This window comes from Dreissena polymorpha, chromosome 9 (genome assembly GCF_020536995.1).
Source record: "Dreissena polymorpha isolate Duluth1 chromosome 9, UMN_Dpol_1.0, whole genome shotgun sequence".
NCBI lineage: Eukaryota > Metazoa > Mollusca > Bivalvia > Myida > Dreissenidae > Dreissena > Dreissena polymorpha.
Genome location: NC_068363.1, coordinates 101,740,501 through 101,764,479, shown reverse-complemented (window position 1 = coordinate 101,764,479; position 23,979 = coordinate 101,740,501). Strand labels below are relative to the sequence as shown.

Below are 23,979 nucleotides of genomic sequence, written 5' to 3'. Positions count from 1 at the left end.
AAACCGTGCAATACAAATGTAGCTTATTAAAAGTTTCGTTTTAAGATGTAACAAGAAAATGATATTCATGATTTAAAATTGCATGCATTTTTAACGGTATATTTGTATACTCCTAAATATACCGGTTTTATGTTCCAGTGTTTATATTTCTTATTATCTAACGACAAGTACAATGAGTTTTGAATTAATTTATTAATTAAGTTTGGCAAAAATATCTGTGAAGGCTGAGTTTAAACAACAAATGCATAGTTATGTTTTCTAAGAAATAATAAATTAACACAAATAATACAATAAAATTAAGATAGCTTATATCCCCCGACATCGGAAGGATGTGCAAAAATAGGATCATGTCATTTATCATAAAAACACAGTGCCACTTTAAAGACATATTTGTGAAATTAATCAAGACCCCGATACCGGAAGTCCCTGATACAGTTCTTAACACAGACAGCACTCTGGCACCGGAAGTTCAAAACATATTCAATCAGTCTCTGATCAGCCTTGACGACGATAGGCGAAGAGAAAACGAAGTCATGGAAGCAATGGGTGAAAAAATATAACAAAATGGCGAGTATCGATGTTCATTCGAAAACGTCACAGGGAGGTGGGCCGGGTAACAGGGTAAAATAACGCACGTGGAAATTGCAGCCCATTATATACTATAATTCAGCGCCATTGCGGGAAAATAATGATTATAATTATTTTATAATTGATTTTTATGATTGTTTGTTATTATAAAACGAAATTAAATTGTTTATCGGAGCTGTCATTTATAGCGTGATTACGTTGATGTGTTTACCATACGTTGATGACGCTGTTCATTATAAAAATTTACCGAGGAATACTAAACAAAGTTGATGCAAAAAGAAATAATTAAGCATTCGTTCAGTCATATAATAATTATCACATTTAGAAATACACGGTTTATACAAAAAGGGAAAGAACCAACATATCAGAACTGCATATACTGCATCTATTATCTCCGCATGGTGCATTATATCAAGGGAGATAATGACATTATACTATAACGCATGTATTATAAATGGAACAAAAACTGTTAATAGTGTGTTATAAAAGGCATGATCATCACTAACATGTACTTAGAACTGGATATACTTACCAAATTGTAGGATGGCGCCGTTCGAAACACATTTACGTAACTATTATGAAACGCATAAATAATTTTAATGTCAGTTAATACAGGTACATACACCGGATTAAAGGGGTATATTAACAAACTGAAAATAGCGGTCATTTTAGAAATTTCAAATACACTTTATAAACATGTAAAATAGAAATGAGCAGTGAACAACACTTCTGACAAAAAATACTGAATATGCATAAATCAAACGGAAACCGTATGCAAAGTTAAAGTCAGAAACGTATCTAATACAAGTCTATTATATTCAATAGGCAGTAACCATATCGGACAGTTGGGGTTCCCATTAGCAATTCCGGCGACCCTCTGCAGCATAATACCACAGCACATTAAAAAAATATTACGCTTAACTTTACAAAACTGGAGCCTACAGTTTTTATTCAAAATTTAACCCAACGTGTGTGCGTTCAGTAAGTAAAGTAATCAGCAAAGTGTGTAGCTAATAAAATATGTATCAAAATATGTATCGAATCACTACGTTAAAATCTACCTGATACAATGGTGGCTGCAATATCAATAATAACACATGAGTAGATAGTTATATTTTAAAATGTGCCGTTTATTATTTTTTAAGGTTAGATCTATATGTAAAGCATTTAAGATATTCGACATATTCGACATATTTGTCGAATGATGGTGATGATGATGGTGATGATGATGATGGTGGTGGTGATGATGATGGTGGTGGTGGTAGTGGTGGAAGTGGTGGTGGTGGTGGTGGTGGTGGTGCTGCTGCTGCTGCTGCTGATGATGATGACGACGACGACGACGACGATGATGATGATGATGATGATAATGATGATGGTGATGACGATGATGATGATGATGATGATGATGATGATGATGATGATGGTGATGATGATGATGATGATGATGATGATGATGATGATGATGATGATGATGATGATGATGATGATTTCGCATGATTTCAATTGTTTTATTGGTTTTAAGTATCATACTTAAGGCATCAAACTGTTATTTGTATTTTGTCTAGGTATGCAAGAGGTTACAAAAATCATTAACCGGTTAACCTTTTCTCGTAACCGATTATTAACCGGTTAACCGAAACGCCTAAGTAGTGAAAATGATTATCAGAGGATTGCCAGCGCCAGCGCGTTTGTACTTAAAGGCTATGTTCTCATATTTAGTAATTACTTCCATATTCTGTCTGTGTACTTATATATTTAAGTTCATAAAAGTATCGTTTTGGCCAAACCATTTTAAATTGTGTTCGAAATCGAACATTTAACATGTAAAAGTATAAAGTTTTAAACAAGCCGTCGTTCCAGCAGTGGAAGCGTGGCCTCACTTTAATGCATTGCATTCCAACCCGCAAGTATCAGGGTCAGTTTGCGGCCAGTAAAATAATCGTTATATAATTTAGTGAACTGGAATTTTCTTTAGACCAGAAATATGTTAAATGAAGATATTCAGCGATATAATTATGGTATGTCAATAATAGATTCTTAATGTGTGTTCAACAAAACTATGATACATATTATTTTTGATTAATTTAACAAAAAATATTCCACTATATTGACTAATGTATTAAGCATGAGCGCGATGATTCTCGATACTGTTAATAATCGAATCAAATAGCAATGCCCGACAAACCACTAAAACAGGTTTGTTCGAAGAACGCGCGTATAAATATTTGAAATATGTACGGATTCTTCGCGTGTGGCCGGTTGACTCGTATGTTTTAATTTCACTTCCATTCTTCTTTTGGTTTTCTGTTTTGTATCTATAGGTTTATGACCAGCAATTTGTAACAATGTAAAATAAGCCGCGAAAACTCCGCGTAACATCCCGTACTGCCAGTGATCCAAATAAGAACTGCACAGAAAAAGACATTCGCTATCTTTGATCTCATTCATTGAACTCTTTACCTTTCACCAACTCCAACCACAATCAACGCTGTATATCTTTTTCAAAAGATATTTCTTGTTTCCCTTTGAATTCGACGTAAAGTGGGTCATGTGTGTTAAACGTATCCGCATCTCTTCTTATTCGCTACTTGCATATTTTGTTGTTTGCATTTTAGCGTTTATAGCCGAAGCAGTATCATTTGATTTTCATTATACAATTAAAAAATGTGGGTAAAATAAAGGGCACGAATGCAAATTAAATTAATTTTGCACAATATGTAAGTTGAATGTTTAATATGTTTAATCAGTTCATTTATTTAATAGCGAAGTAACTAAGTATAATGATCTCAAATACTGATAGTTGCGTATGTTTGTTAATGTACCATAGGCGCGCACATTTTAAGCAATTACACAAATACTAAATTCAACGATTTTATTTTGTAAATACTTTTAATTGATGTTTAGTTATTTAATTATTTAGAAAACAATACTATGCATTTGTTGTTTAAACTCAGCCTTCACAGATATTTTTGCCAAACTTAATTTATAAATTAATTCCAAACTAATTGTACTTGTCGTTGGATAATAAGAAATATCAACACTGGAACATAAAACCGGTATATTTAGAAGTATACCAATATACCGTTGAAAATCCATGCAATTTTAAATCATAAATATCATTTTCTTGTTACATCTTAAAACGATACTTTTAATAAGCGACATTTTCATTGCACGGTTTTTCCAAACGATCAAAATGACAAGCATAGTGCACAAACAAGCAAATAAGAATGTCGTATTGTATGATAAATTTTAACATTTTAAGAGGATGAGTTTTATATAAAAGAAGGACTTCAAAACTGTAATGTAGTGGATTGTTTTTAGGTGAAGTCAACCGTTTGATAATAATCTGGAACGTGTACATTAAAATGCACGTGCTTAAACGAGCACATGTACACTTTCATCAATATGTTTAAAATTGTATAAAGCATTCAAACAAATCAATGAATTGAATATAAACATGTCATCATAACACAAATATAAACGTAGAGTAATTTTTTTTAGTTTAATTGCGTTTAGTAGTGTGACATTTGCTCTGTAGCAAAATGAACATCGTGTTATGTTGATCCATTTTTGAATTAATGATTCTGAAATCATTTACTATTTAGGATCAACATTGATGTCATTTTTTTTAATTTTAATAATCCATAAATGTAACAAAAGTACTCAGGCAATTGTTTTTTTAAAGATGGTTACAACATAAACATGAACAGTTTTTATGTAATGTAAATGCAAATAAGACATTGATCTTGTAAGAAACGAAATACTAGTTTTTCTACTATGTGTTTGTGTTGACATTTGATAGCATAATGTTATACAGTAAAACTGCGATAACTCAATAGCACGGGATTGACCTCGATGCTCGAAAAATCGCATGTTTCGAGTAATCCATGGTATTATTTGTTTTTCACTGTTTCGGTTGGTGATGCTTAACTTCTGACCGCAAACGCTTTATTAACATATAAGACGGTGCTTGGAAAAGAAAAGGTTATGTAAAATCGCTTAAGGTTACAGTAAACTTAACTTAACAATAGTTCATTCATTTACTTTAATCAACATACACACATAACACATATATAATCAAACATATTCAAATAATATTCAATGTAAATTTAGCATATTTAAAATAGCACACAAGGTACGTACGTGCGCATGAAAACAAAACACGAAAAACAACATTATCACTACACGGTCTGAATGTAATTTACATTCAGTCAGACTTGTGTTGTGCAAAGTCTTTCCCAGTGAACGATGTCAAAGGGCGACCACTACTTCCGTTACCCGATATAGGAAACAGAAGCTTTCCTGATCTAGCTATACCCCCACAAGTGGGTCTTTAACTAGACTGCTCAGGAGTTTGAAAATTTGTTAGACTATTTTCTTTCTGTGTTGCCATGATCAGCACAAATGACAAGAAGGAATTCAGTTAAGAGATTCCAATGTATTATCTGCTACGCTCTCTTTTATACCATATATTTTATCATACTTATCGATTGCTGGTAATTATTTAATTATCATTAAAACTGTGTAGCTTTTATCTGCATCTCAAAGGATGCTAATTTGCAGTGTTTCTTAAACTGCGACTAACTGTACACCTTATCAAGCGTTTTTGTCTGCTTGATTGCGCTGTTTTCACAACTCGAATATTTTTAGCACCGACAAGACGAGAATTCAAAGTGTCTTCGAATAATAGACAGTTAATTAGGTGTGAAATGCCTTTCAGGGACCAGCACAAATGTAGCTTAATTTCATGTATGGAACAAACATCAACATCTCTTAACAAGTCAAAAAAAGTTTAATTTATACAAAGCATCACAAACACTTCAACACTTGAATATCTTTTGTTTTATATCAATAAAATGTCTAACAACAATAACAAAATATGTATTAGATTTAGTCTGGACCGATCTGAAGTCGTATAGAAATTCGATCGATTGGACTGTCAATAAGACATTTAACGAATTTTTGATATGCATAATCCTTAATGCAGAAGTCATCGGGAGCAGCGTCATCAACACCACCAATGTCACGTACATATATGGTAAATTTGGTAAAATCATGCGATTCATTTATTCGGAATCGTTTCACCGCAACATTCTTCCGTGCAGTAATTTCCTGGTGAAAAGGAATATATTCCTGCAGAGAGATTCGTTCAAGGGACATAAAACTAGAAGCACAATCAAATTCTAGACTCATCTCAATTGTATGAGTAAATGCAGTCATTGAATCACAAAGGTCACGTAGTTTGGATGGACGCAATGCCGCACAGTAGATATTGAAATCCTTCAATGATTGGGGGTAGCTGTAGGGCGATATATTTTTATATATGTTTCCAGCTGGGAGAGCGATGACAGCGACTGAGACAAGAACTCTCTATGCTCCCGTTTAAAATGTCTATACTCATGATTCAGACTCAGTCCCTTGATTTTCAGACCATAGAGAGCCTCCAACAGGCCGGGGCTGTATTCATCCACACTAATACTTAATGTTTCCAGTTTTGTGAGCGATAATAGCGGTTGGTTCATATGCGTCGCATACCTCAGTTAAAATAAATGCATAATACTCACCTTTCAGACTCAGACTTTTGATACTTAGACCATGCAGAGCCCCCACAGACTAGGACTGTCTTTTTTCACACTAATACTGAGTGTGTCCATTTGGGTAAACGATAAAAGCGACTGAGACAACGACTCTGTAAGATTCCTTTTCCACTCAATACTCAGACTCAGACTCTTGATACTCAGACCATGAAGAGCCTCCCACAGATCAGGACTGTCTTCTTTCACTCTAATACTAAGTGTTTCCATTTTGGCTAACGATAAAAGCGACTGCGACAACGACTCTTTATGCTTCACAACAAACAAACTCATACGGAGACTCAGACTCTTGATATTCAGACCATGCAGAGAATCCCACAGACTAGGACTGCAATACTTCACTTCAATACTGAACATTTCTAGCTGTGTAAGCGAAGATAACGCCTGAGACAACGACTCGGTATGCTTTACTTCCCTCCTAATACATAGATTCAGACTCTTTATATTCAAACCATGAAGAGTCTGCCACATGTCAGCACTGGCATTTTCAACTTGAATACTAAGACCATCCAGACTCAGACTCTTCATATTCAGAACCTGCCATATATTGGTATTATCTCGAAGGGGCACTGATAATGCTTTGTTTAGTGTTTTTATATAGATGCCAGTTCTAAATGTTTTGCTGAATTCGCCCCCTACACCCGACGTTTTTGTACAGTATTCAAGCTCACAATCCACCTTATGAGCAAGTGTCAGAAGCATACGGAGCAGACTGCATACCCAAGCAGATGAAAATGTGACTAACGCCAAACGTTTGTATTCTATTGAGGGCAGTACTGGAGGAGGGTTTGCGCATTGAATTGGATTAGTACTGTTTAGAACAATCCAGACCGGGCATGCCGATGTGGCCACACCGACAGAATCTGAAAAAAAACAACACAATTTATAGCATTTGAACGTATAGTGAACACGGTCGCATTGGTTCTATATTCACAAACTAAAACATTGAAATTCGAAATGTTGAAAATATCAACCATCGGGATATATTCTAATACCTCTGAATCCGTAGCATTAAAGAAGTGCCGTTTCGTTTAATCTATTTAATAATAGTAATCATAGTACACGAATTGTTCACTTTAATTATTTCTAAATTTTTTACACATATACATAGTTATACGTGTTGATATAACTGTTTCAATTCAAATTATCCTATACACTGCATTTGTCGTAGAATATGCATTCGTTTATTTAAACACATTTTCCTTATCGTTAAGAACACATAAAAGACAAGCCTGAATTTAATTTCCATACACCTCGCAACGGTTCTCGCTCAGTTCGTAAATTTACTACTGGCATATACATTTAAATCATTCCAATGAGATAAGATAAATTATAATTTAATGCAAATCATCCAACATACCTACACAGCGTTTTTTATTTAAAGGGACACATGTCTTAAGGCGCTCTCCATAAGAAATACAGCTGATCTGTACAATTTTGAAAGGGTTAATCGGCAAATATATGCATTCTGCCTAAACACATTATTGTGTTATTTATTTGCATATGCGGTATGCTTCATGACGACTGCAATTGTGTGTGTGTTTGTGTATGCTGTTGAAGGAATTCATTATTCGTTAATGCTTAACGAGGCAAATCTATCGTCCCTTATATTAATATTGCTTTCATCATTTGTGTAATTTATATTTTTTGCAAACTGTTGCTTGCTTACTTCATCGTTGAAATGTATTGCTAGTTTTGTTTGCATCGTATTCGTTGTTCGTCTAAGTGTATTAGACTATGAAGTTATCGATGGATTTTTGCATGTTATATTTGTTATTTGATAACATGCCACGGTTTATTATTATGTCGAACATTACTATTGTCGAGAGACTACTCGATAGTTTCCGGGCTGTAAACTACTGTTGTTGGAACATTATTTTTGGCGTCTGAGAAGGTTTCGACGAAAGTATATTCAACACAAATATTAATGTTTTTAAAGAAAAATAAAAAGTTAAGAAATTAATTTATTTGCAAATTACAAAACAGGCCTGATAAATGACACACGACAATTGTGACGTTTTAACTTTATTTTTGTGCAATATTTGAACCATGTCGATCTACATTTCCGATCGTATAAGATATCACGATGGATCTAATCAGACGACTGATCAACGTGTATTAAAAAGGGCAAACGGCATATGAAAGTACGTTCAGCTGGCTAGGATGCGATATTGGTGTTTGTGCATGGGTGCATGCCTGAGTGTGTGAGTGCGTATAACGATTATGCATTTGTGTTTACCAAAGGAACCACTGCCTTGTATGCTTTAAAGCAAACCGCAATAACTATAACAGTAAACAGGTCGCAGTAAAGTGTTCATTTGGGCACTCGTTGTTGCCTTTAGTCGATCTCTGAGGATTCAAGAACACGAGATATCTCCTACCGTAATATCTTGCCTTCGCGTTCATCGCCTAGTATCTTTAAGATAAGTGATATGGAAAATGAAAATACATGCGTGTAGTAGATTAATATAAAAGAGTATTTACGGTACGTATAATTATTTGTGTATATCCTGACAAAATATGACACAATTTGTACCCATTCCAAAATAAAACATTCAGTTAATAAAATGTGTCTTTTGCGTTTGTAAGTTTTCAAATATACCTTTTTTTCGATATGATTTTGAATATTTACGCAGTTGCTTAACACGATCGTTTCTTAAAATAACTCCAACGTGTTGAGTTCAATTTCATCTTTAGAATATGGATTTAATAATTGCCTGGCACTTATATTTAAGGCGCCCAGACAGTTATATCACCATTTTGAATTGTTCCTTTGAAACTAACGATGCATATTTTCATCGAAATTTTAACGTTTGTTGAAAAATTCTTGATGTATGATCAGTCGATTGTGACGACCTTAAAAGCAGTGTCGATTTGATATTACCCCCGCCGCGTCGACATACGTCTATGTGGTGGCATCTGCCGTCGGATACGGCTTCTATACAGTTGTAACATACGGGTCAACGAGAATCAGGATAGTCTATGAAAAGTGCACAGAGTGTGTACTAGTATGGTATATGCAGAGCGTGACGTCGGTCTACTGGTAGCACACTGACAGCGCTCAATACTTACTAACTGACACACCCGTTCTCATGAGGACCGAGATGCAATCTACCATGTGCTTAACAAATTTTATTTAAGGCGCAATGGTCGTGTATGGAATGGGACGCTTAACGTATTTCGCAATATATCCCGTAACACAACTTAAGATCTTCAGAGGGAGATGTCGGTATTAGAAACAGCCCGGTGCACTCAATACAAATCTACTACGACCAACGCATTTTAATACGTATGAATTACATTAATGCTTCCCTTTTACATGAGTAAATCATATTGACGTTATAGAGTGTTTGCATTAAAATATTGAGTTCCAAGATTCAATTGATATTTACCAATGAAGCTATTTTTCATTATTGCTTTTTTAACTTCAACGGATAAGTTATAAATAAGTTCACACACAAAATGAAAAATATTGTTTATTATATAAATTGCACAACCTACCTGGTTTGCCACAACTCTCGTGGTTACATAGGTCTTTATTACAACATTGTGAGCACTGACTCGTCGAAGAAGTTGATGCAATGTTTCTGCACACCTATATATAGACACGAATTGTATTTTTATAATTATGGATAACATTTAAAGAAAGGACATCGTCAGTTAATAGGATGGACACGGTTTTTACGAATTAATACTGAAATAATCGGTACACTCTCATTTATTCAATTGGCCTTCACTATATGATGTTGAACCATAGGATAAGAATTCTATTAGATATAAGTGTATATGGCTTTCAGCATATGATAACGAAAACTCAAGCATATCGAAACCACTGCTGCATCTGCTGACGAGCAAGCTTCCTTTGAGACGCAGTCATTTATAAATGGGGAGTAACATGTTTTCATGACACCTTACAAAGTAATTCTGTAGCTGAAGTAAACTCGAGAGACTGGATATATTGAACAGCGACGGGTGAACACAGTACTCCTTACAAACAACACTTAAGTGTTGAAGTGCTCAAACATAAACGATATGAAACTTCAGCTTTACGATTCTTGTGTTTCCTAGGTAAACACAATTCGTCTTGCCTCAGTCGCATTGTTCTATATACTGTTTTATGAAATAAACGGTAATGTGTGACCCAAATATGATCCCTTAGCTGTTTTTTTGATGTTGTTATGTGTTTGAATTTTGATTAGACAGTCGTGTGCTTGTGCAATTTTAAAAGACATAACAATCACATGAAGACGCCATGCCTAATCTGTATTTTTTAACTCGAGCCCGTACTCATTAACCTGACCCTGACCTTATAATAGATTTCATGAAACGTTACGATAGACCCTTATGTCATGTATTTAATACGAGGAACACATGCACTGACAAAACCGAGTGTCAATAAAACAAACAAATCAAGCGCCAAAAAGAATGAAAAAACACTTTAATGTGTAATTGTTGTTTTGCGATACCTACATTATCTCTCATACGTCCAAGGGCATAGCCTTCTTCTCCAAACGAATTAATTTTTCTTTCAACGAAGCAAACCTAAATAAACAATGGAAATTGTACATACAAATATGTGCCAATCATTAATACCACTTGACTAATCCCCACCCAAAAACATCAAATAATATTGCGGATATATTAGTATTGTTAACACATGGTATATATAGAAAAAGCAGGAGTGTAAATATTCCAGTTCAAATAAATTTACATTATGGACGCTGTTGGTTAAGTTCTTTTGTATACACATGTCCACCTTATAACATTTAACATTCTGCTTCTTTCTTAGCAGGTCAGGCTAAACATTGTTGACAAGACGAGAGTATGATCCTTGCTTAGGGATTGATGGTGAAGCATACTAAATTCATTTAGATTAATTGTGACAATTTATTCAGCGGCAACAACAAACACCACTTGTATGGCGTGATTATTCCAACTTTAGGAAATGCAAACATACTGCAATTGTTCAACATAAACCAATAACTTTTTTGGTAAATTGACAAAATTAAAAAAATTGGTTCAGATTCGCAAATTTTCGTTTAAGTTATGATATTTGTGAGGAAATAGTAATACTGAACATTTACCATGCTCTAAAATATCCATCATATGCATCTTTTGACGGTTTGAAAACCTGAAAATAATAAAGCGTTGCAACGCGAAACGATTGAATAATTTGGAATGTTCTGTTGTTGTCGTTATATTTTGTGAAACTACGAGGATTGCTTATATAACTAAAAAATACATTCGCTAATAGCATGAGCACGGATGGTCGAGTGGTCTAAGCGGGAGACTTTTTAATCCAGGACTTCCATCGTAAACATAATATATTATCTATATAGGATATCGTTGGTGTGAATAAAATATGTTTTAAACAGTGTCAATTTCAAACATGATTTAAAGGCTAACTAATATTGAAAGGTATTACACGAGTACATACAGTTATGGGTAAAAACAACCCCCAAATAAGGCAAAACGTGTATGTTGCTTTAAGGTAAGTGTACCTATGGTACAAACCATATATAAAATGTTTATTCCGGATAGGTGTACTAATTGAGAATAAAAAGCGCCCAACGCGTGTATGTAATACATAATATGTAATGTATTTTGTGTTGTCGCGATTAATTAATCAACTATCGCATTGTCGACTATCGCCCTCAGGTAGATCTACACAAACTATTCTTATTGCAGAAACAAAATAGATGACTTTATAAAGATGTACTTTGAAAGAGATTAGAGTGAAATGAAATCAAATTCTTATTAAGTTATAGAATGGGTATTGATGTAAGGAATACCGAACTGTGAAGTATTTTTAAACGTGGCTCCATCTAGGAAAAAATACGATGTGTACCGGAAGGCGATAGACAAAAAAGCGAGAGTACGGTACGAGGGCGACAATGCGACAGTGCGACATAACGATGGCGACGGTGCGATAGTACGATGGAGAAAATGCAATAATACGATGACGACAGTACGATAACGCGATAGTACGATGGCGACAATGCGATGAAACGATGGCGACAGTACAGTATGACTATCGTATTGTCTCCATCGTACTATTGCGTTGTCGTACTGTCGTCATCGTATTATCGCATTGTCGCCATCGTACTATAGCACTGTCGCCATCGTATTGTCGCACTGTCGTCATCGTAGTGTCGCATTGTCGCCATCGTACCATTGCATTGACGCCATCGTACTATCGCACTTTCGCATTGTCGCCCTCTGGATTTTAATTTGTAACCACAATGGTCCTAACGATATTCCGTACAAAAACATTTTTTTTGTGGTGTTGTTGTTTGGATGATGTAGATTTTCATGCTTCTAGCTAGCGTTCCTACATCGCTTTGATAGCAGATTAACGTAGACATAAAATGTATAAACCCTTTTACGATCGTGTTTTATTATAAGAAAATGTAGTATCATAGGCCAAACTGTTACCTAATTAACTCAGGATTTCTGCTGTTTACTGCCAAATATAAAATTATTTCAACGGTTTTGATACCAATATTTTTAACGGCCTTTCCCATAACAAGGTAATTTCACTTGCGAAATCAGAAGTGATGTACACTTTTAACTCCCGTAAACTTTATATGACTGATGTATATCAATAAATACTTGATCAAGTGTATCAAATGTATGATTTCCATATTTAAAATTGGTTTATGCTGTACAAACGAGTTGATAAAAATTGTTATATCTGATCTTTTTATTTTGTTGTGTGTAATTTAACAATAAAGTTTCCGTTTAAATTACGAACGTGGATTGGAATACGCTTCGCTTTCACGGGATCTCCGGTTGGCGTAGTGGGTTATTCAAACACCTCTCACCTCGTCAACTTGGGTTCATTGCTTGCTCCTTGCGCATGCGAGTTTGGTTAATGGTCACGATAGCGGACATGTGATGGTTTCCTCCAGGTACTCCAGATTATTTCCCACAGCAGGAGATCGCGTCAACATTTAATATCCTTCAGTAAAAAAATTATGTTGACATTACAGCTGTTATTCAGAATTCGGCCAAATTTTCGTGAGACTATTAAGTTGATTAGGTATATGTGCTGGGGCACACTCCGTGTCCTCACAGTATGCAGCCTTAGCATTAACATGAATGTAAATAAAAACAACTAGAAGTTCAGAAGACTACAGTGTCGTTTTAAAGAACGCATGTAACGAATTGATTTGGAATCTATAAGATGTGTACAGTCTTATATAACACATTTAAATAAAGAATAAAGTTATATACCATTTCCATCAAAGTCATCGCCATTTTCAAACGACATGGAACTGAACATTTTTTAACAATACGGAGAGATGGAATATACTTCAAAGGTATTGCAATCAAATTGATAGTGATATGTAATGAAATAAGATGCATTTATGGAATGATTGGTGCAAAATACGTTGTCGTATAAGGCTGTCATATTCATTTTATCTGCAGGCTTTTTGATTACGGCAAGAAACATATTTTAGTATGTTATTTGTTTACTCGCAGATGAGACAAATCATATACGGGGGAATATAATAATGATCTAAATATCAGACTGTCGCCTGATATGCTCATTATGATCGTTTCATAGAAAAAAATGAAAAAAAAATGTTTGTACAACATAAGTAATACAGACAGACGGACGGACGGACGGACGGACGGACGGACGGACAGACAGACATACAGACAGACAGACAGACAGACAGACAGACAGACAGACAGACAGACAGACAGACAGACAGAAAGACAGACAGACAGACAGACAGACAGACAGACAGACAGACAGACAGACAGACAGACAGACAGACAGACAGACAGACAGACAGACAGACAGACAGACAGACAGACAGACAGACAGACAGACAGACAGACAGACACACAGACAGACACACAGACAGACAGACAGACAGACAGACAGACAGACAGACAGCCAGACAGACAGACAGGCAGGCAGGCAGGCAGGAAGGCAGGCTTGCAGGCAAGCATGCAGGCAGGCAGGCAGACATGCAGGCAGGCAGGCAGGCAGGCCGACCGACCGACCGACCGACCGACAGACAGACAGACAGACAGACAGACAGACAGACAGACAGACAGACAGACAGACAGACAGACAGACAGACAGACAGACAGACAGACAGACAGACAGACAGACAGACAGACAGACAGACAGACAGACAGACAGACAGACAGACAGACAGACAGACAGACAGACAGACAGACAGACAGACAGACAGACAGACAGACAGACAGACAGACAGACAGACAGACAGACAGACAGACAGACAGACAGACAGACAGACAGACAATAAGCAACTAAGAAACAAACGTGTAAAATGCATCCATAAATTATTTTGGTAATCTGTTGTTCATCGCAATAGTGTTACTAAATGCCCGGGCTGCATTGATAAAAACTAAACTGAAATCATGTGATAATTCCGGTCGTGTGAAGCTATTTTAGAAAAAGAGAGAACTAATGCATTTGAATATCAACCGTACTTTTGTTTTGACAACTGACAGAAATGATTCGACTTACGATGTGAATTTTAGTGCAGATTCGTGCATACGACACAAATACAATATTTCGTTTTATGGATAATTTTGGCTTAGAGGACTGGATAAGTTATGTAAAATATCGAATATAAATTTTTACTTTTATAAACAACTGGTAGCAAGATGAGTTGCAGATTATTGGTCAGTATCCACATTTTAACTAACTCTTTTGACCTGTTTATTCTTTTGAGCCCAATTCAACAGTGAAAAATGCCCATAATATCACTTTAAAAGACGTACACGAAAACATCGGTTTGTGTCAATCCTTTATTTTTCTGCAGTCCATGAAAAACCACAAGCTCGTTAGAGTGCCAAAAATAACAACAACAGTTGTTTTAAAACGTATGCTGGCTGTCGTTTTTGTCCACATTAAATCAGTTGCTTATGATTGTGTAAATGAATTGTCCCCATATGTTAAATATGACACCGTGTTTATCACACACGTTTAAACATGACTGTGCTGGCAGCAATGCCGTACGGAGAGTCATATTTCATATTTTCGTCATTTTCTTGCCCTGGTCGGTAAAGGCCGTTTGGATTGATTCTACTATAGCAGCCTTTGTACCACCAGCCTCCTTTGCACGCCGCTGCGCAATTTACGTCATCTCTATGGTCAACGTCATGATCATATGTACTGAAGGCATTGCCGTTTGGTTGAGTAAATGGGTTTGTGGTATCAACTGTGATAAAAATATAAATAAAATAAAACACGCAAAATATCAAGAGTTATTAATTAATCTTATAAAATTATTGAGCATTGATGTGCGTGATCATATATATATATACGCTAAAATCAAATCAATTTCTGAACAGTGCATTTTCTTTGCTTTAAAATAATTAAACTATTTACAACGAGTGTGCGCTTCTTAGAATTATGAAATGACCTTTCATACATCCGGCGTTATATATATATTTGTCTGACATAAAGCTGAATTAAGAAAACATAGTGTGTGCACAGATTTAAATATCACAATCTCTGACTTTTTGACATCAGCCAATTAAAACAAAGACACTCCAACAGCCAAAAAAAGCTTTATTACCCTGACAAAAGCGTTATTATCTAATTTTCATTGAAGCTACTTCGCTTTAAATTAAAAATTGCAAAAATTAGTACTGCTTTGTGAAATAACGTTGTTAATGTCTGAACCGAGTGATATTCAGACTTGGTATTTTAAATCTTACAATGACTGGCCAGTCATTTTTGTGTTATTCTTAAAAAAGGACACGACATACGTATGGATGAGAAGTATGCGCCATGTAGTTGAAGCATTTTCGAACACAGTGCCTATGGTGCAAGAGTTTTAACGATAATACATAACCCAAGGAAGTGTCATTTTAATCGTTTCATAACCGATACTTATTATATTTAGATGAAAAAACAACGAAATACATAAGATATTTAAATATCACTGCCTATCTAACAAGCGTTCATTTTGTGTGAACTGTTTTCTTTTCATTTTATTGTATAAATACGGTTGCATATATTGAAGGAATAACGTGTTTCTCCGGTGGTATATACATACTATTTTCTAGATTAAACTAATCTCGACATTTAAGGATTTTGAAATGGTCAAAATTTAAACCTTAAGCGGACGGACTTTCGAGATACTGTCAATTTGTTTCATTAAGTTCAGTAGGTTCTTGTCAGAATGGACAGTTACCAGCTTAAGCTATCTTACTTTTGCCAGACTTTTGATTGGATATTGAAAAGGACACTAATGAGCTGAGTAAATAACACAGCATAAGAAAGTCCGTAAGAAATATTTTACCATTATTTGACCGTAAACGCGACCCAATGTTCAGAGCGTATGCAGTCCCGGTTGCAGACTGAAGCTACCATACACATCGTATCCCTTGCTTCCATTTGAACGCAAAATGTCCACTCGAAGTTGATAGGATCCACGTGATGTTATCTCGTGATTGTATTTAAAACCTGGAATTTTAAATAGAAAGAGTTCACTTACTCTATAATTTATAAATTTTGTGAAGAAATTATTTTGATAGGTTTTATGATATTTTTTTTTAATTGAAACAATATTTTAGTTTGTCAGTAGTAAATCGTCAGTTCGTCGTATTTAATGACTTAATACATAAATGATTATTGGGTAGCTGTATAACTTCAACAAACACATATACGTTATATCTTTACTAAATGTTAAGATCAGGTAATCGTTGTGCAAAATACTAGAAAAGCAGCTTTTTTTCCTTTAAATATTTATTTGTTTAATTTTTTGCCTTTTTCAACTGTACTTCAGTCAACCATGGCAGAAAGTTTACCAACTCACCTCTCCTGCATAAGCTGGTGATATATTGCTAAATGCCCACACCTATAATAATTACTCACAACTGCACCACTTGACTCGGAAGTGGGCAGAGAATGACCTTAGAAAGGATTTCATAACAAATTCTCACATATGCTATGTCCGGGACGGGGATCAAACCCGCGATCATCGTTTATTTCGAATTATTGTACGGTTTCCAAATAATTTACCCTCTTTCACCCCATTTGTAATTGTCGATCTTTATCAACAAACTAAGAGTATGGATATTTTAATATTTAGGGATGACTCGATGACATACGTTTGCTATGCCACATTGCACATTATTCTATTTACTAAAAGCTTTTAGCGTACTTGATAACAAATTTGTCAATGAGACCTATTGTATGATTGGCGTTAGTTATCTTATAACGTGCGGTTTTTGATGTCGACTTTTACTTTTTACCACTCTATGGACCACATTCCATTCGCTCAATATTGATTAAAAATGGTCAGAATGTTAAGGATTACATTATCTATGTTAAGTTCGAAACTGTGATAAGTGGAGTAAACAACTAGATCCCCGTGTTTAATAAACATCAGGAAACTTAATCAAGGAGTTCAAACAAGCAAGTGCTATTAAGGCAAGTTTATTCATTCAAAGTTAAGTTTCATTGAGACTTGCGAACATAATCAAGCATTGCTATGAGCGCCATGCTAATAAAATACTTAACAAACATATTGCTAGATACCATTAATGACATGTACTATTACCGAGCCAGTGTTCTGCGTGAACAGATCCGAAGCCGTTTTCATAGTCATTGAAGTTCCGATAAAAATCTTCACTGCCATTGAACCGCCTTTGAAAGACCTACAAATATAGAAATTGGAACTGAAACCCATATACTTAAATAGAATGAACATGTAAAATGAATACAGCATGTTTCAATAATAGCATAATTTCATGGCAAAGATTGTACATGTTCATTCAAAAATATGTAAGGGTTATATTTCTTTAATTGAATACATTTAATTTTAAACAAGTCCATTTTCGTTTTATAATTGATTCGTACATCCTTGAATTGTTTAATGTTTGTTAGGTTAAACATTGTGTAATGCCAATGTTATTTTCGCCTTAATGGAATATCAAAAAGTTGAACCATTTACCATATACACGTGAATTGTCGGTAGTTCACAATTATCACACATATTTGAGTTAAGTCTTAAGAAAAATATTAATACATTCTTTATAATACTTCATTATGAAAAGATCGGTAACTTTTAACGACTTTGTTAAGATATTATGGTATTTAAATGTTTGTTATTACATGTATGATATCGCAAAATTATCATATTGGTATAATTTTCAATAACTTAAAGATCACTTAAAAAGTGATTTATTTTTGCTCTATTTTGAAAGAATTAAATTTTTCATTTAAATATTAATGAGTGTTATTTCTATTGTATAAATGCAGACGTGCACATACATTCGGCTATTGGGACTTGTACATCGAGTTTGTATATTGAGCTTTTTAAGTGCTTGCTTGACACAATGTTATGGTGTGATGAACTTATAGACCGGACAGGCTGTATTAATCTCAAATATCACCTTAGACCTCCGAATAAAAACTTTAGTTTAAGGTAATTAGTCTGTGATACACGCGAGGCGCCGTCTCCTTATGGTGACCATTTGTGGTTAATGCATAATGGATGATGAAGTTACTATACATATAAGCTAATCATACATGTACCCATATTGACTTTTGACATATAAAAAGTGTACTTTGAAACTAGGGAGACGAATAGTACATGCGTAATATGGTGAATATATGTTGAGGTAATAGTTTAAGAACAGTTTATAATTGAGCAACGTAAAACGGAGTTACAGTTTGAACAAGCAAATTTATCTAAAAATTATACATTCGGCCTGCTGTTTTATGATCAAAATTGATATTTTACCTCTTAATGTTACCTTTAAAAATCGAAATTGTTACGCTAACTAAAAAGCTGTGGACATGGTTCGTCCGCACGACATTGCGTCTCGATTTGAAAATTATTTGTTGTAAGTTTCACATTGCATGATGAATTGTTATGTAGAGTCCGGATGCACCAACACATGCAGACAGTAACATTAATTCAATCACCATGACAGCTACATTTAGCTTTCTGCAAGCGGGCTTGACAAAACCTAGATAGGTATGCGCAGCTCACTCATACCCCAACATTCAAATTTGTTTTTGCACAACAGGGCTATAATGTAACTTTAAAAACAATACACAGATACGCAGCTGAACATGCTGATAAATATATTTTTGAAAGTTTTATCTCATTAAAAGTCCAACGCAAGTAAAACTTGAAACGTGTCAAATACACTGATGCTCCACCAGCACATGTACGGGAGTTAACAAACCCACTATATATTCGACAGTGAACAAAATGAAAAATGGCTATAATTCAGTAAAAATTGCTGGCAATGAAGTTCTTTCTTAATGATTATTTACACATTTAGGTCATTAGATTGTGAAATTTTTTAGCGAGATTCACTCAGTAGATAGCTGAAAACAACACAAAAATATTGGGGCTATATATTTTATCTGATGTGCATATGAAGGTATTTACAATGTAAACCTTTAAGTAAGATCCACCAAGCAGTCAAACAATAGTTGAACACACGATAAAAAAGAAAATCAGCCACCGTAGTTTTACGACCGTCTGTAAATGACACGATTCTTCTTGACGTGTCTAAATCTTAAAGTACACCTCAATCTTAGAGTAAGTGATTGAATTTGCAAAATTGTATTAATATTTAAACGGATACTATAGTTTAACCTCTACCATCTTTGTCTGAGTTTGAGAAGTGGTGATATTGTATTTATAACTAAACTGATATTACCGTCCATCCTCCTCCATCAGTGTCCATGTCACAGTACACCTGTATTTTCGTGTGAGTTAGAGGGGTGTTGATGGTATACACACCACTAAGCCGGACAGCAAAGCTGCTAAGAAGCTCGGAGCAATCTTTTGCTAAACAAAAAACAACAACATGTACCAAAGTTCTTGATCCTGATTCCGTATTTTAGTCTGCATTTATTTCCTTTTTTTGAAAGAGAGTTAAATATCCATTAATCAATCTGATCATATTTATAATTGTTAAATCAAAACATAGCGATCTTTACAACATATAACAATATGTAACTGTAACTTTGGACGTACTATAGCTATTGTTGTAATATTGGATGAATACGTTGCATTTCTGCATGTTAATTCTTGATTGTAGATTAAAATGGCATATGGAAACGGATAACACATACCATTACAAACTGGATAAAACATGTAACATATTACCTTGGCATTTAGATATGGTACATTCTTGTGTTTGGGTCGTAATCCCTGGACAATCTCTACCGCAATTTAGCGGTGCCGGATTGTCGCACGCTCGAGACCTTGTCTGGTTACAGTAAGAGGTACAAAGGGACCATGCAGTCCATGAACCCCAGTGTCTATCCACTGAAACAATAATTTCTATTTAAGTATGAATTGTAATTGGAAAGCTAATTCGCTGAACCTGTAGCCTTATATAATGACACATACCGCACAAGAAAAAGTATGTATTGTAATATTAAGAATAAAAAATGGTTTGCTATCTCGTAACTGTAAATATAACGATAAATTATTGATATTTACAATTAACTGGGCAACATGTAGAATAAATCTAAAATTGTAATAATCACTTTTTTTCTGAATTGGTAACTTAATCGCAGATCATGTCTGTCTGTCTGTCTGTCTGTCTGTCTGTCTGTCGGTCGGTCTGTCGGTCGGTCGGTCCGTCTGTCCGACCGTCCGTCAGTCCGTCCGTCCGTCCGTCTGTTTGTTTGTCTGTCTGTCTGTCTGTCTGTCTGTCTGTCTGTCTGTCTGTCTGTCTGTCTGTCTGTCTGTCCGTCTTTCTGTCTGTCTGCCTGTCTGTCTGTCTGTCTCTGTTTGTCCGTCCGCCTGTCTATCTATATGTATAAATATATATATACATATATATATTTATCGAGCTCCTGAAGTTTCCATAGGTTGCACACGTTTATTGAAGGTATACGTGATCGATACATAGCAGTAATTTAAACTGTTTAAAGCATTATTAAATGATATTTAAGTTTACTTTTGACATTGCTCTGTGTAACAGCCTTGTTTTTGCGTCGTTAGGCCTGTGCAGTTTTGTCCGCCATGTACCGGTGCCGGGTTGTTGCATTCTCGAGTCCTTGTCTGGTTACAAAGTGAAGTACACAAGGACCACGGAGTCCCTGCATCCCGTTGTTCGTCCACTGTATACAGTAAATAATACTTGCCGAATGACCTCATATTACTTACGAGGAAAATTATATGTTGTAATAGCTGGAATGTATAAAAACTTCATAGAGGACCACTTAACAATATTACATTTCAAATACAAACATATGAGCCTTGCAGTTTCAGAGGAGAGAAGAGGTAAAAGTTAACCCGTTACCGATTAAGACAACACGTTACCCCCATGGCCAAACCAATTTCGACGCCTGTTGCATGATTTAACGCGAGAATTGGAGAGGAAAGCCGTATTATATTACAGGCCTTATTTCTCGGTTTTATCGTGTAAGTGAAGATTATAATAATTGTTTGGCTATATATAAGTCTAAATCAATTATTGATTGTGGGCCGTGTCCAGATGTTACCCCAGGGTCATGATTTGAACAAACATTTAAAACTACATCTAAGAGATTAAATATTAAACATATAAAACCAGTTCGTCTGGCATTTTTGAAGATTCTTTAATTAACTACTTTATAAAATCTATTGAAGACTCTTATTATCTAGTTTAAAAGCCGACCGGAACCATTTGAACAAACCAATGATAATACATTTGAAGATTTGTCAATTGTCAATATATATCAAGCGGTACAGGATGAAATTATTTTGAAGCGATTTTGTTAATGACGGAAACCACAAGACACACGACATACATTTTGACTTTAGGCGCCTGATACACATCCTCCACAATAGCTCACAATGAGCAATTCTTGCTCAAGTAAACTTAAGATATAGGAACCTCTAGTTTGGCAATTTGTGTTACACAGATCAGCCTCACAACAATAGAAACAGTTTTTACTATAGGGAAATAGCTCCCTGAAAAATTAGTTTGATGGGATGGGTTACTTTAATAATTCTTCAATGACGTTAACATTTGTGCCGGTAAGATAGACTCAGACAAGCCAAGTTTGAAACAATAAAGACCGCTTTCACCAAACAATACGAATCATAATTCATGGTTAGTACATACCATGATGAAATGTAGACACTGATGCTCAATAATTGGTTATGATAACCCATGACGTACAGGGAATATTATTTGTTGTAATAGCTAGACTTCATAATATTTTGTCATCGCGTACATTAAATAGTATCATCGATAATTGTTATTTATAATTGAACTTGAAATCGTATTAAACAATTCTAAATTAATAAAATCGATTTCTAATTTTCTGAATAGTGTGACTCATATTTAAATATACACTACCTGCGTTGTCAATAGTGTTCAACATATTATTAATTGTTATATAAAACATAGCGATCTTTACGTTGTATAACCCTATGCAGTTGCTACTTTGGACATAACATTTACTATACACAGTGTATAAATATGTTGTTATCAGTTTACAGATTGACACAAACTGGAAACAAAATCATTATGTTGACATGGGTCTGTGTAACAGTCGTTTGTTTGCATCGTTAGGCCTGGGCAATCTCTCCCGTCATGTAGCGGTGCGGGATTGTCGCATGCTTTAGTCCGTGTATGGTTACAGTGAGATGTACACAAGGACCACGCAGTCCATGAACCCCACTGTCCGTCCACTTGAAACAGTAAATTATGTTTGCCGGATGACCTCATGTAAGAACCCTTGATTTACAGGAAATATTATCTGTTGTAATAGCTAGACTTCATAATCTTTTGTGATCGCGTACATTAAATAGTATCATCAATAATTGCTATTTATTGAACTTGAAATCGTGTTGATCAATCCTAAATTAATATCCCCGATTTCTAACTTTCTGAATAGTTTGACTCACATTTAACTACACAATACCTGCGTTGTCCGTAGTGTTCATACGTTTATTGAATATTTATATGCACTAAAAACAGTAAGTTATATTTGAAAATTATTTGGTATTTGTCTTTAGGCTGATTTGCCAAACCCGAATATTGCATACTTCACTTCAGTATGCGCAAAGAAACAATCATGCATATTACTTATAATACTTTAATGAGTTCTCTTTACAAACATCGATCATTGCAACACATGATTTGTATTATTGCAATAGGCTGGACGAATTAATGAAAACTTCGAATATATATATATATATATATATATATATATATATATATATATATATATATATATATATATATATGTGCATTTCTCTCAATAGATACCATTTTTGGTAGAAACAATTCAAATACGTTATATTAACAATCGATTCAAATTCAAAAATTGATCACAATTTATCAAAATTATATGTGCCCCATATGAGTAAAAGAAATTACACAATTTAAAGCATACTTTTGAATGTTTATTTGACATGTGTCTGTTTAAAAGTATTTTATTCTTGTCTAAACGCCTGAACACCTAAAACGGTAACTAATATTAACAAATTAGTTGGTGTACAGTTCAGCTGCATCGTTGAGTTAGTGATTAAGGGGATTGATGGTGCATGAGCCACGTGATAGATAGGTAATAAATTGGAGTTTAAGTTCAAAGCAATCCATTGCTGTGCTCATAACACGTGAAGTAAATATTTGAATACATACGTTGAATACGATCCTTTTCATGCAGGAATACTTGAGACTCTTTGTGTTTATATTTTAAAGGCCACACGCATTTATTTATTTATTTAAACGAAATATTAACATTTCAATGTAATAAAAAACAGTGTAATTTAACTCTTTCATATAAGATGCATTATGCGAATCTAATGTTTTGTGTTATCCATTT

General features: G+C 34.8%; 1 long non-coding RNA gene across 1 annotated transcript; it reads right to left on the bottom strand.

The window, feature by feature from the left end:
* Positions 1-14,984: 14,984 nt before the first annotated feature.
* LOC127844388 (uncharacterized) lies at positions 14,985-22,422 on the bottom strand. The gene is made up of 6 exons (XR_008032701.1): positions 21,117-22,422; positions 20,315-20,476; positions 19,863-19,993; positions 17,744-17,840; positions 16,481-16,644; positions 14,985-15,391 (listed from the first exon to the last, which is right to left on the bottom strand). It is a non-coding gene; the product is annotated as an uncharacterized LOC127844388 (long non-coding RNA).
* Between the last annotated feature and the right edge of the window lie 1,557 nt (positions 22,423-23,979).